A 13,493-nucleotide genomic window follows, 5' to 3' on the forward strand; every position below is an offset into this window, starting at 1 on the left:
TTCTAAGAAAATTATTAATAACTTTGTATCAAAAAAAGAAGACTTCAAATAAATAATAATAAAAAATTAAAAAAAAATTAAAGCCTCTTATAAAATTTGGCTTTAGGTCACAAAATTTATTGGGTCGCCCCTCCATAAATTTATAACGATCGTCATGTGCTAAATCTTTTAGTTACCCACTATTCTTCCGGAAGTGTGATGATTCTAAATTTTTAGTTTGATGGCTTTATTGGTCTAACGCTGTTCGTATAGTTGAAGCAAAAGTAAACTACAGAATATAGCCGTTCTCATAAATAATAGTTGGCAAAGTATATATTATTTGTATATTAATGTATAATATATATATTTTATACTTTTTTTTTGTATATTTTTAACTTTAATATTGGCTAACGCCTGTACAGTATAGTGATAATGAAAATATGAATTTGCACATAATGTTTTCTTGGTTTTGTGAGGATAAACTTAGCAGATTGATTTGGATAAGAGCATTAAATTGTCTTTACTTTTTTAGAGTAGCAGAGTTGCAGGACGTGGCAACAGTAGATGAGTATGGGCCTGTGGCCCAATCGTCCATATTCTTCATTGAAAATAGAGCCCATAACCAAAAAGTCACGACCATCTAGGTAGGAAAATGGTCCAGATAAGGACCCTCTGCCATCTGTCCATTCCTCTGATTTACCAATTTCTATCACATACTGAGGTGCTTCCCGCCGGTTGTTGGAATAACACAAGCCGGGCTGAGTCTCAATTCAAAATAATGAAGGATCGGCCGTTATAATTATCCAAGAAGACACTCGAAACTGAAAGAAGAAACAAACTCATCCAGTGAGGAAAGTCCTACGATATAGGTGTGGGATTCTTTAAAAAGCCAAGGTCATAGGTGGCCAAGAGGGCCCACTTAGAGACTTGGGATCTAGCAAGAACACAGTCAGTTTAAATTTCTAACAGCTTTTTTAAGTTGTATTTATTTTAACGAAAAAAATAAAGAAAGTCATAAAGAGCGGAACGATCGTCCAACTCCCCCAAATATAAGGGAATATTAAATTTTTATAATTATGTCACGATTATACAGAAAATATATTTGTTATTTATATATTTTAAATTTGTGTCAGGGGGATTTTTTTTATAACAAGCAAGATTATTTTAAAAATATCAACCCGCTGTTCTAATACCATATTGATTTAAGTATTTATCTAGTTTAAAAGTTTAAACTTTAAAGAGAATAGATGTATATATACATTACGCGATCGAACACCTACATTCGAGTCCAGTTCATTTGTTTGATTTTAAAATTTCAACTAACAAATGTGTTCATTAGTTTTACGATTCATTACAAATATTTTTCGAATTATAAACTATTTTATTCACATGAAATATTAAAACATAAGAGATTGATAATATATAAACGATAAGTAAATAATTTTGTAGGACCATTTTATTCTATTGAAATAATTATGCTACACCATTTCTTTCAAATCAAATAATGATGGAGATACAAACCTATGTAAACTTAAAACCATGCCAAAAACCAAACCTAAAAAAAAATAATACAACTATGAAACGTTTGTAATGATTAATTCCATGCCTTGTCTAATATTCAAAGTATCTGAAAGTGGGGACGGCATGTTTCACTTATTTTGATTTTTAGTCTAAAAACTAGTGATGACAAAAAAGTGAAGAAAGAAAAAAAAAAATCGTACTCGTATGGAAAAGGAAAAGGAAAAGAAAAAAGATATACAAAAATTAAATGAAGTGCCTAACTTTTAGACAGTATCAAGTGGTCTAAGAATAAATAGATAACTACTCATGATTTGTAAAATAGCAACTTAAAAAATAAGATATTTAACCTTAAACAGATTAATTTACGCTCACTGTATACAAAAAAAAAATCCACAATTAATTAAAGTATATAAATCATAATTAATGTATATAACTCTTCATAGAAAGGTATGAAGGTCGAAAATTAGGGTAAAAAGTTAGCAGGTAATTGAGCGTGTTTCCTTTCTTATATTTCATCATTTTTAGATTTTTAGTACTACCTAATATTTATTTTTGTTCGATTTCTTATTATCTTGTTATTATTACTGTTTACATAGCTTCTTTACTATCGTACTTCTTTTCTAAACTGCTGTAATTATGCTTTTTTTGAGTTGAGGCTATATAAAAAACAATCTCTCTACATTCACAAGCAGTAGCAAAATCAGAAAATTCAATAAGGGTGTTCAACCAACAAGAGTGTTCAAAGTCTATTTTTGTCCAATAACAAGTAATATTTATCCTATACAGGGTATAATTTTTCAACGAAAGGTGTTCAGTTGATTACCCTTGACCACATATATTTTCGCCTCTATTTACCAGATAGAGATAAAGTCTATGTACATACTACTCTTTCCGGATCTCACTCGTAAAATTAAACTAAATTGTGTATATTATTGTTGTTTTAATTCAAACATAAATAAACTACTTGATAATGCTGATTACTTTCCTACCTCACATAATCACACTTGCTTGAGGATAAATCTCCAATTATTGTCCTATAAATACTGTGAACTCTTGACATCTGTCTTTCTTCAACCAGAGAACCTTTTAATTTTCTCCTCTTCTTTCTTCTTCTTTTTTCTCAGAGAAAAATATGGCTTCCCATAAGACTATCACCGTCTCCACTTCTGATAACTGCGCCAACGGCGATTCATTGCCGGCGAACTCGCCGAAAGGCCAGTGCCTGTGCTCGCCGACGAACCATAAAGGATCGTTCAGGTATTGTTTATCTTACTTTTAATGACTTATAGGTTATAGTTATTCAGTCAAACAATTCTATAATAATATCCTTATATAGCAGATATTCACTGTAAAAGTTAATTTTTTTCGGAAATTGATTTTTATATTATGTTATAATATATTTCATCTATAACAATACTTTACTATCATAGCACTTTATTATCAAAAAACGAGGCTCTTATAAAGAGGTTTGATTGTACTATGACACGTTTAATATCATAAGTTTTAAACACTAAAAAAATTGAATACAGTCAAACTTTATCGCTAATCTGTTGCTAAATCACTCGTACCTAACAAAATCTCTTGATAGTCTGCTGCTAATCTGCTACTAAATAGAATTAGCGACAAATTTTTCATTTAGCTATATAATTTGTCCATAGCTAATTCATACTTTTTAATAGTGCAAAATTTTATAACCACGCAAATATTAAGTCACGTTTAAAATCAGAAGTCTTAAAAAATTCTTTTTTAAAAGAATCTCGTATTAAGTCAAATAAGATTATATAAAATGAAATTGAGGGAGTAATTAATATGAGACAGTGATAATATCACGTCTCGAGCTTTCTTCTGTTTTTTTTTTCTTTTAAACTTTTTCCCATATGAAATTTCTAATATGAGATATATATATTGAATTTCTTAATATCAGGTGCAGGTATCACCGTACTCCAACTTCTGGTAACACAGCAAGTGAATGGTTCAAGAGATCAAAATCCATGCCTGTTAATAAGCACAATAATATATCTCCCAAATCAGTTGAATCTACTTAAAATATTGTAATTTTGAGTGGATAAATGGAAGAATATATGGTTTTCTCTTTTTCCCCTCTTAAAATATGTATAGTTTTTGATATTGCAAGGAACTTTCTCTCTTCTCTTCTCTTCACTAATTACATCGTACAAGATACGAGCTTAACTAATTAGTCGTTAATTTGTTTATGTTATAACAAGTTAAAATAATTGATAATATAAAAAATTATTGAGAATCATGTCGAAGGAACTCGAAATGATAAAATATCTCCGTGTGACCTTATAAGCTATATGTTCGAATTATAGAAGTAATTATTAATATTTTAATAGGATAAACGATTTATATCATAAACACTTGGGGTGCAGTCTTTATTGGACCTTGCGTAAGTGAGGAATCCTTTGTTGCTACCTTTTATGTCGTAGGAATTCGGCAAAATAATTCAATGACCTCGGAAAAGGAATGTTCTACTATTTTTTACTATTAAGTAGGAAAAGGGCACGTACCAAGGGTAATAATTGTAAAGGCTCGTTTGGCCATAAATTTTTTTTTACTTTATTTATTTGTATTTACAGAATTACTATTTGACTATAAAATTTTTAAATTTCACTTAAAGTTGAATTTCAGAATTTTAAAAAATTCTGAAAAAGTTTCTTTTCAAAATTTCAATTCAAATTACTCAAAAAATTCAAAATAGCTTTAAATTATTTTTATATTTAAATATAACTCTAATTTTTAATATTATTTTTACTTGAATTTTTTTTTTTAACTTTTTTCCTGAATATCAAAATTCTTATGTCCAAATGCTTAAACTCTTTTTTTTTTTTTCGTTAGCAATGAGAAATTGGAAAGTCAAGTAAAATCGTTATGCAATGGTTTTGAATAGGGGTGTACAAAGGAAATCGATAAATCGTACCAACCCGATAATCCGAGTCAAATTGAGAAAAAAAATTCGATTATGGTTTGGTTTGATTTGGTTTGGTGTTGGAAATAAAATCTGACCATAATTGATTTGGTTTGGTTTTTACTAAAAAAAGTCAAACAGAAGCCAAATCAACCCGACATTACATATATAGAAATTTTAGATATATTTAATATATAAATATACTTATTGTGACTTAATTTATAAATATTTCTTTAAATTTTTTTATAATTTTATTTTTAAGATATTATTTCAAAGTTGGACTTAGAACTTTTGAATGTTCCAATAAGTTTTATAGTCATTAACATTAGTAAATTAAATAATGCTAACAAAAGCTCAAACCAAATCAAATCAATACTAATGCTAACAAAAGACATTCAATTCAATACTACGAGCGGGAATGTATTGAATATCTATTTTTTGTTTGCAATAATTTAGATAAAAATGCAAAACCTATTTTTATTTTTTCTTTAGCGTTTAGTCATGTAATTAATACTCCCTTATTAGTCTACTTATTTTAGCATGACTTAGTACTTTTAGATTATGTTTATTTTTATTATAATTTTTTAATTAGCAATATTTATATTACATAATTTTATTGTCTTTATTCTTGAATATTTTAGGATAATGCCATGACACATCTCATATTTTATATTATTTTCTGAAAAATACTTTATATAGTTGTATCTTACTAAGATTAAAGAAATATTTTGAGCACAATTTGTATGTTTTGTTCTACGGAGATTTTACCGGAAAAAAACCCCCGAAAAAACCTGAATAACCCGAAAACCCGAAAAAACCCGAGTTTTATTGGTTTGGTTTGGTCTTTAGATTTAATAACCCGATATAATTGGTTTGGTTTGGTAATTATAAAATCCGAAGCAACCCGACCTATGTACTGAAAATGTTTTATCCTATTTTTCTTTAGCTTTACTACTCATGATATATTATGATATTTTAATGCTAAGATATCGTTTTTCTCCTTCCATTATTTAAAAGAGTAAGAAATAAATAATGTAGCTTTAAAATGACTTAAACATTTGTGTAATTTTAAAGTAGTTTTTATAAGTGGCCTTTATCTTTACTTTAATGTTGTTTTCATAGCTCTCCACTTATTGTAATAGGCATTGCTTACTCACCACGTATCAATTATCATGCACCAGAAATTAGTAATGGATAAGATAAACAATAATTAACGTGACCTCCAAAAAGAAATGTTTAACTTAATTATGTCTCAACACACCCGCGCGTAGGGTTCTACTTGGATCGGACCGGATCGGATTTAGCACATTTCGAATTTCGAATTCTAGAAAATGCAATCCGATCCGAATTAATAATGGATCGAATTTTAAAGTTTGGATCGGATCAAATTTTCGGATTTTGGATCGGATTATTATGCCTCAAAGTTGCAAACTCATATTATTATGCCGCGCGTGCGAGTTTAATTCTTTTTTATGAGCCAAGCACGTGAACCTTTTTTTTTAAAAAATATTCGGTGGCGGGGAGACTCAAATTCAAGATTTCAACTTGCTCTGCTACAATATTGAAGTATGTGACCATCTCATCTAAAAACTTATGTTGTCAGAGAGAACACATTTTTATTTACTTAATTATGTCTTTAACACCATTGATTCTTCAATACCACTGATAATATTGCAGTTAGCTCGATATTATTTTGTTTCAATTCGGTGGAATAATTTTATCGATTATATCACAACTCTTGATGGTTTGAGGTTACTTGATGTTTAATTAGTGATATTATTTGATGAAAATAATAGAGGATCAGTAATTTACTTTTCACAAGTGAATTTTTTTTCTCAATTGTTATTTTGTCAAATACTATATAACTCTCAAATTTTTGTTAGCCATATGCTTAGAGGTTGCAAATTATGAGGATTTACATTTAAAGGCTAAGCATTAGACTAGATATTAGCAGTGGATAAGATAAACACAAAGAATCCTCCAAACAACAATTTCTGTTTTTGCTTATGTTGACATAGTTAATATTTGTTACTAACTTACAATTATTATTGTTTTTATTGTCAATTTTTTTAGAATTTAAGTTACATACGATAATAACATTAAATTTTTACTATCAGCATAATTTAAGTCAGAGGTGGATTCAGTATTTAAACTTTATGGGTTCAAATTTAATTTTTTTTTATATTAATCCAGTTTTATTTTTAAATTTATGGGTTCATAATTATTATTTTTATAATTTTAATGAATTGTTATACCAAAATTTTTATTTCGTGTCAAAAGTTACGGGTTCAGTTGAACCCGTAACTATCATCCGCCCCTGGTCATAGCCGGCAAGTAATCAGTATTAGCTAATTTTCAAATTACTAGTCAAATACTTATGATATAGAGTTATAGTTCGCTATTAATTATTAAGTGATTTTATTTAGTAGATATTTTTCGTAACATAAACTCGATAGTTAACATGTTATTATGTTCTAGATTTCGTTTAGTTGGAGGGTGGGTAGGTTGGATGAGCAAACACATACTGTTATTCTCCAAAAATATTTTTTTGTAAAATATTTTCACAATTATTTTTATATAAAATGATTTTGAAAACTTAGCCAACCATGCTAGAACTGCATAGATAATCTTTGGATTATTAATTACTAGTATGTAGAACTTAAAATTTATTATTAACCTATTATGATTTTCTGGAATCCATTTATTTGGAGTGTGGGGTAGGGTGGGTAAGGAATGACATCAATTCTAGACCAACTGAATAGAACCTTAGGAGATATTATAGTATGGGACCAATTATTAAAGACGTGGGAATCTCTTTTTTCTTTAACTATCACGCAAATGGAAGGAGAGGGATATATTTCAAATTATCTCCAATGTTCAAGTGGATAATGGAACAATTATTTTTGTGATGGATTTTTAATGACCAATTCGTTTGGTAGATATATTATTTTAGTAAAAAGAAGAAGAAAAAGGGAAATTTAAAATTGAAAAGAAAATGAAGTGCGTCACTTAATTAACAGATATCTACTAGAGCCAAAAGATGCTCCATTTCTTGATAATGACTTATGGGAAGAAAAATCAGCATCAAAGTAGGAGAAGGATGTGCACCCAAATCACCCATCAACTACATTAGAATTTTTCTAAATTAATACTCGGTAAATTAATAAATTATCTAAGATAATATTTCTCCGGTCTCAACATGGATCGTGAAAAAAATCATCAATTTCGATAAAATAATATATTTTCGGAAGACCCCTATATAAATATATGATCCTATTAATATTATAAATTAATAATTCTTTAAAATTACAAAAATATAAAAGGCAATTTAGTGAAATATGATTATAGTGTTTTTTTGTTTTTATTAAATTTAAATCTAGTTAAAGCTCATCTTTAACTTTTCTTATTGCATCCAAAAGTTCCGGTATTGTCTTCTCGAATGCACAAAAAATTATGAAGAGTTCTAGACGCGATAAGTGCTTTCTTACGCGTAACTGGTTCCAAAGGTATTATATCGTCTTCAACTTCATCATCAACATTGTTTTCTCCGATGACATCCACAATTTCTTCTAAGCTCTGGACCTCTGAACATGCATGTATCATTTTTATCCGGGTAATCCAACAGGTTATTGGCATCCATTTTATTGCGGTAACTGAGATCATTAATCATGACCTCAAGTTGATGAATGTCATTTTTACAAGTGGGTTCATTTAAATTCCTTGAGGCTTCATCCCCTTTGCAATGTCGAAAATAATTTGCTATTGTCTCTTGCTGAACATTTGTCGTCCAAGCCGTTATCGCAAGATTGATAGCATTCAAAACATTAATCTTTTTTGGATCAGTTTGCCCCAGCTCATAGCCTTCTAATATCCTATAGTAAAATCTACTGCGCTAATGCATCTTGAAAGCTCTTATTATCCCAGCATCACAAGGTTGAATTTTTGATGTCATGTTGGGTGGCAAGAAAAGCAATTCAACATTTTGTAGTCCTTTAATATTTCGTGGATGTAGTGGACAAATATCTACCACAAGCAAAATTTGTCTACCATATATTTTGTGGTCAAACCAATGAATATATTCATCAAAAAGTACATTTGGCATCCATGCTCTATTGTTTGCACGATAGCGATAATATAAGTTGTTCATGTTGATATTCTTGAAGCAACGTGGCTTTGCACAGTTTTTCAATATTCCATAAAGAAATTTTTTCAGATCCATACTCATTGCAACAAATAATAACTGTGAGCCTTTCTTTATCCTGCTTTCTTCCTTCAAGTTGTTTCATAGCAAGAGAATGATCAACTTGTAACCTGTAAAATATACTAGTTTCATCCATGTTAAAAATATCTTTCATAGAGCACTGGTCTATTTTTTCCTCTGTAGATTCCAATTTCGTCTACATGCCTTGTATATCAACCGAACCACTCTCTCTGAAACGATGAAATGAGTCTTAGCTTGAATTTCTCAAGCCAACCTTGAGAAAAGTTGTGCTCAAAATATTGTTGAGGATATAAAAGTTTTATTGTATCTCTTGCCTCCTCCAAAATTAGCTATCTGATTATATTCACACAGTCTTGGTATTGGAGAAACCACTCCTAAACAATGTTTTTCATGTCTGAAAATTTGCTGGCTTGTGCTGCTTGATATCTCTTCCTTTCTCTAAGTTAGCAGAAAGATACTCAGCTGATCGTTTGAGTGTGTTTGATATTATACCTTAACTAACTTTCAAATGAAAATTTTCGTCAAGCCACAACTGCAAGTCTTTTTGAGTGCATGTGGAATGATCTGCTTTGTATTTACATAATGCTTTACATATTTGATCTGTCATTGTTGATTTTATGATACCTTTTAGATGAGAAGCCATTGTTGGGTACGGTTTGAAGAAATTTTCTATGTTGCTTATATAGTTTATTTTCTTACCATCATACATTGAATGTTATTAATAAAAATACAAAGAATAATATTTGATTATTAAGAAACAATGAACATTAAAATGATTTATTAATTACAATGAATAAACAATAAACATTACAAATTACAATGAATCATACATCATACATTGTACTTTGTGTATAATGAATTTATTTTTTATACTAATTCAATAAATATGATACATAAATTAATAAGATAAAATGATTTTGATGTAATCAAAATTAACCTTCATTGAATCTCGAAAACACTCTTTAAATTAATAAATATTAATTTATCGATTAAATAATACCTCTGCAAAATAAAAATAATTTTCGGTACCGACAATATTAATTTACAGAGGTTCTACTCTAAATACTCCATTTAGCTAGAAAAAAATTATCTTTTATGTGTTTTACTTTTATTTTAGTTTTTTTTATTAAAACTAATGTTGTTTTATATATTTAGTAATAAGTTTTTAATTTCAAAATGATATAATCCTGTATAACTTGTTTCAAGTCCAAGAAAATTCAAGGATTGCACGTTCGGGAAATGCATAATCTTTAATAATTAACTAGAAGGTGTTTGTAAAGTTACTTGAATTCCAAATTATTGATCTGGTTCCTCATCAATGATCTAAGTCGTGGTGAATTGAAAGAGAATTTTAGGGACAATTTTTGTGTTTCTATTGGTTTTTTCTTATCAAGTATAAATAGAGTTTGCATCTTTCTTTATGCCGATTATCTATCGGAAACAATCTCTCTACTTTTACAAGGTACGAGATAAGGTCTGCGTACACACTATCCTTTCCAGGCTCCACTTATAAAATTTGAATGAATTTATTGGTGTTATTGTAAGTATAAATTGAGTTAGTGCTCATTTTTATCATGAGTTTTTGTATATTTGAGAATAGGGAATTCTTTGAGAGAGAACGGGACCATTTGGTTAGCGTTTGACTTTGGATTACCTATATTCTCAAGAGTTGAATTTCTTGAGGATAATCGTCTTCCTATTTCTTCACATCGATATAAATTTGTAGAAAAAAATATTTATTAATTAACTGTAAAAATAACCTGGAAATAAACTTTATATCTTGTTTTTCTTCTGCTTTTCTCTGTCTATTCTTCTAACTTGTGAATGATTAGGACATTTGGAAAGGATTTTAGGAGGGTGGCAAATAGAATATTTGGCCAAGTTTTTTTTTTTTCTTTTTTTTATCTTTTTGTCATTTTTTTTTTTCAAAATTAAGGTATTTGCACAACTTTTTAGAAAGGAAAAAAAATACTTTTGAGTAGAAGCAGAAGCATTTTTGAGAAGTTGAAAAAATAGCTTCTTTCTAAAAATATTTTTTTGAAAAACACTTTTAAAAGTTTGGGCAGATACTAATTGCTGCTAAAAAGTATTTTTTAAATTAATTACTCAAATACAAACTGTTTAGAAACTTGGCAAAAACAAGCTATAAGTATAGTTTGGGCATAAAGAACATAGGGCTCGCTTGGATTGATTAAAAAAAGGTGGGTTTTCAGCAGAAATAGTTTTTTAGTTAAAAAGTAATAAGTTGGGGTTGTCCAACTGTCACGGTCCGGATTATAGATTCACTAACTCTTTTATTTAGCCCTTTTTAACAATTTAAAGCAACATACGATCAACAGTGAAATACTAACAATAAATAAAGACATGCGGAAGATGTAATCTAAAAACTTAGCCAAAAACAAGTACGACAATACCAAGTATATCTCTACCCGGAACTGGTGTCATAATATCACGAACCATCTACGAATACTACAAACAATTGTCTGGAAAGAAAGATACAATCTGTCTCTGAAGTAAATGAAAACAGAATATAAAGATAGAGGAGAATGTCGGGGCCTGCGGACGCCTGCAGGACTACCTCGGAATCTCCGACTGGACTGAAGGCAGCCACCCAAAGCTACGATCCAAAAGTTGCCGCTCCGGAATCTGCACACAGTGCAGAGTGTAGTATCAGCACAACCAACCTCATGTGCTGGTAAGTGTCTGGCCTAACCCCGGCGAAGTAGTGACGAGGCTAGGACCAGACTACCAAATAAACCTGTGCAGTTATATCATATACAACGGAAAATAAACAGAAATAGACAATTAAAGATAGGAGGGGGATATGCTGCGGGGAATATCATTTACCAACAGTAATTTAAGAGAAAAGCATAAAGAACAATTTAAAATTCACAGCAAAGAATAAAGGAATCGTTATCAATCAATAAACACTTTTATTATCTATTGTTGCGGAGCGCAACCCGATCCAAATCATAAAAATATTGTTATGGCATGCAACCCGATCCATATCATTTATCACTGTTGCGGCGTGCAACCCGATCCAATTATATTATTATTGCGGCGTGCAACCCGATCCAAACATAGTATTGTTGCGGCATGCAACCCGATCCAAATATAATATTGTTGCGGCGTGAAACCCGATCCACATATACAGTTCAACATCAATCACAAAGAGAGTCCCAGCAAGGGAACAATAAAGAAAACAACACTATTTCGGCAAGGTAATCGACGATATAAGTAAATATATCCCGGCAAGGGAAAATCAGCTATAACCAAACTTGTTCCAACATCTAACTTCACAAAAGAAATCTCAATTAGCACCAATACCCAACCATAAGCAATTTCCATGAGAACAATCATAATCCTTGCTCAACACAGAAAATCAATAACTTCGGCATTCGTAGTACTTACGAAGAACACAACAATTTCAATTTAAGACTCACGATCATGCTTGACACCAACGTATAGATACTCGTCACCATGCCTATACGTCGTACTCAACAAGTAACACGTAGCAAATAGGATACAACTCCTAATCCCTCAAGCTAAGGTTAGACCAAACACTTACCTCGAACTTCCACGGCCAACTCAAGCCTCAGACACCGCTTTTCCTTTAGAATTCGCCTCCAAACAACTCGTATCTAGTCCAAATTGATTTAACAACATCAATAAATGCTAAAGAATTCATACTCAAAGCTTAATTATAAGTTTTCTATCATTTTTCCCAAAAAGTCAAAAAATGACCCCGGGCCCGCTTGGTCAAAACTCGAGGTTCGGACCAAAACCCGATCACTCATTCACCCACGAGCCCAAATATATAATTAGTTTCGAAATCCGATCCCAAAACGAGGTCTAAATCCCAATTAATCAAAAAACCCTAACTCTACCCAAATTCCTAATTTCTACCATAAAAACCCTAGATTTTAGGATGAAAATTGATGAAATGCAATGGGAAATCGAAAGAAAAAGTTTTAGAATCATTTACCAATGTTTCGGGGAAGAAATTGTTCTTTGAAAATCGCCTCAATGCTCCCAAATTTCAAAAATATGAAGTAAATGGGCTCTGCCCGTTTTTGCTTCTGTTTTAAAATCACTAGGCAGGCCTTCATCGCGTTCGCGATGGGTCAGGCCCAGCTGACCATCGCGTTCGCGATCAGAAGCTCGCGTTCGTGAAGCTTTAGCTCCCAGATTCATCGCGTTCGCGGTCAGGTGGCCGCGTTCACGTAAGGTAAAGTGTGAAATCTCTCCCCCAGGCCACTAACCTTACGCGTTCGCGAAGGCCTGAACGCGTTCGCGTAGGGTATTCCCCCCACAGCCTCGCGTTGGCGTCCAAAGCTCCGCGTTCGCGAAGAACAAATTTTCACCTGAGGGAGATTGCCCTCCGCGTTCGCGAGTGAAGCCACGCGAACGCGAAGCACAAAATCCTTGTGCACCAGAAACTGAAAACCTGCAACTTTTTCTAAGTTTAAAGCCTTTTGAAACCTATCCGAAGCTCACCGGAGCCCTCGGGGCTCCAAACCAAACATGCATACTAACTCAAAAGCATCATATGAACTTACTCGTGTGATGAAATCGCCAAAATAACATCAACAACTATGAATTTAGCATCAAAATCATGAAATCACTTAAGAACCTCAAATTTTTCAATTTTCTCAAATACGGTCCGATTCACGTCATTTCAAATCCGTTTCTTACCAAATTTCACAGACTCAACTTAAATCATATATAAGACCTGTATCGAGCTTTGGAACCAGAATACAGGCCCGATACCATAAAATTTTAAACACATTTCATTTCCAAAAACTCATAAATAATCCAGAAAAATTTTCTTTAAAAATTTATTTC

General features: G+C 31.1%; 1 long non-coding RNA gene across 1 annotated transcript; it reads left to right on the forward strand.

Annotated features, from left to right (window-relative positions):
- Window positions 1–2,571: 2,571 nt before the first annotated feature.
- LOC107817376 (uncharacterized) lies at window positions 2,572–3,637 on the forward strand. The gene is made up of 2 exons (XR_001655165.2): window positions 2,572–2,757; window positions 3,425–3,637. It is a non-coding gene; the product is annotated as an uncharacterized LOC107817376 (long non-coding RNA).
- The last annotated feature ends 9,856 nt before the right edge of the window (window positions 3,638–13,493 follow it).

Source organism: Nicotiana tabacum, chromosome 8 (assembly GCF_000715075.1).
Source record: "Nicotiana tabacum cultivar K326 chromosome 8, ASM71507v2, whole genome shotgun sequence".
Lineage (NCBI taxonomy): Eukaryota > Viridiplantae > Streptophyta > Magnoliopsida > Solanales > Solanaceae > Nicotiana > Nicotiana tabacum.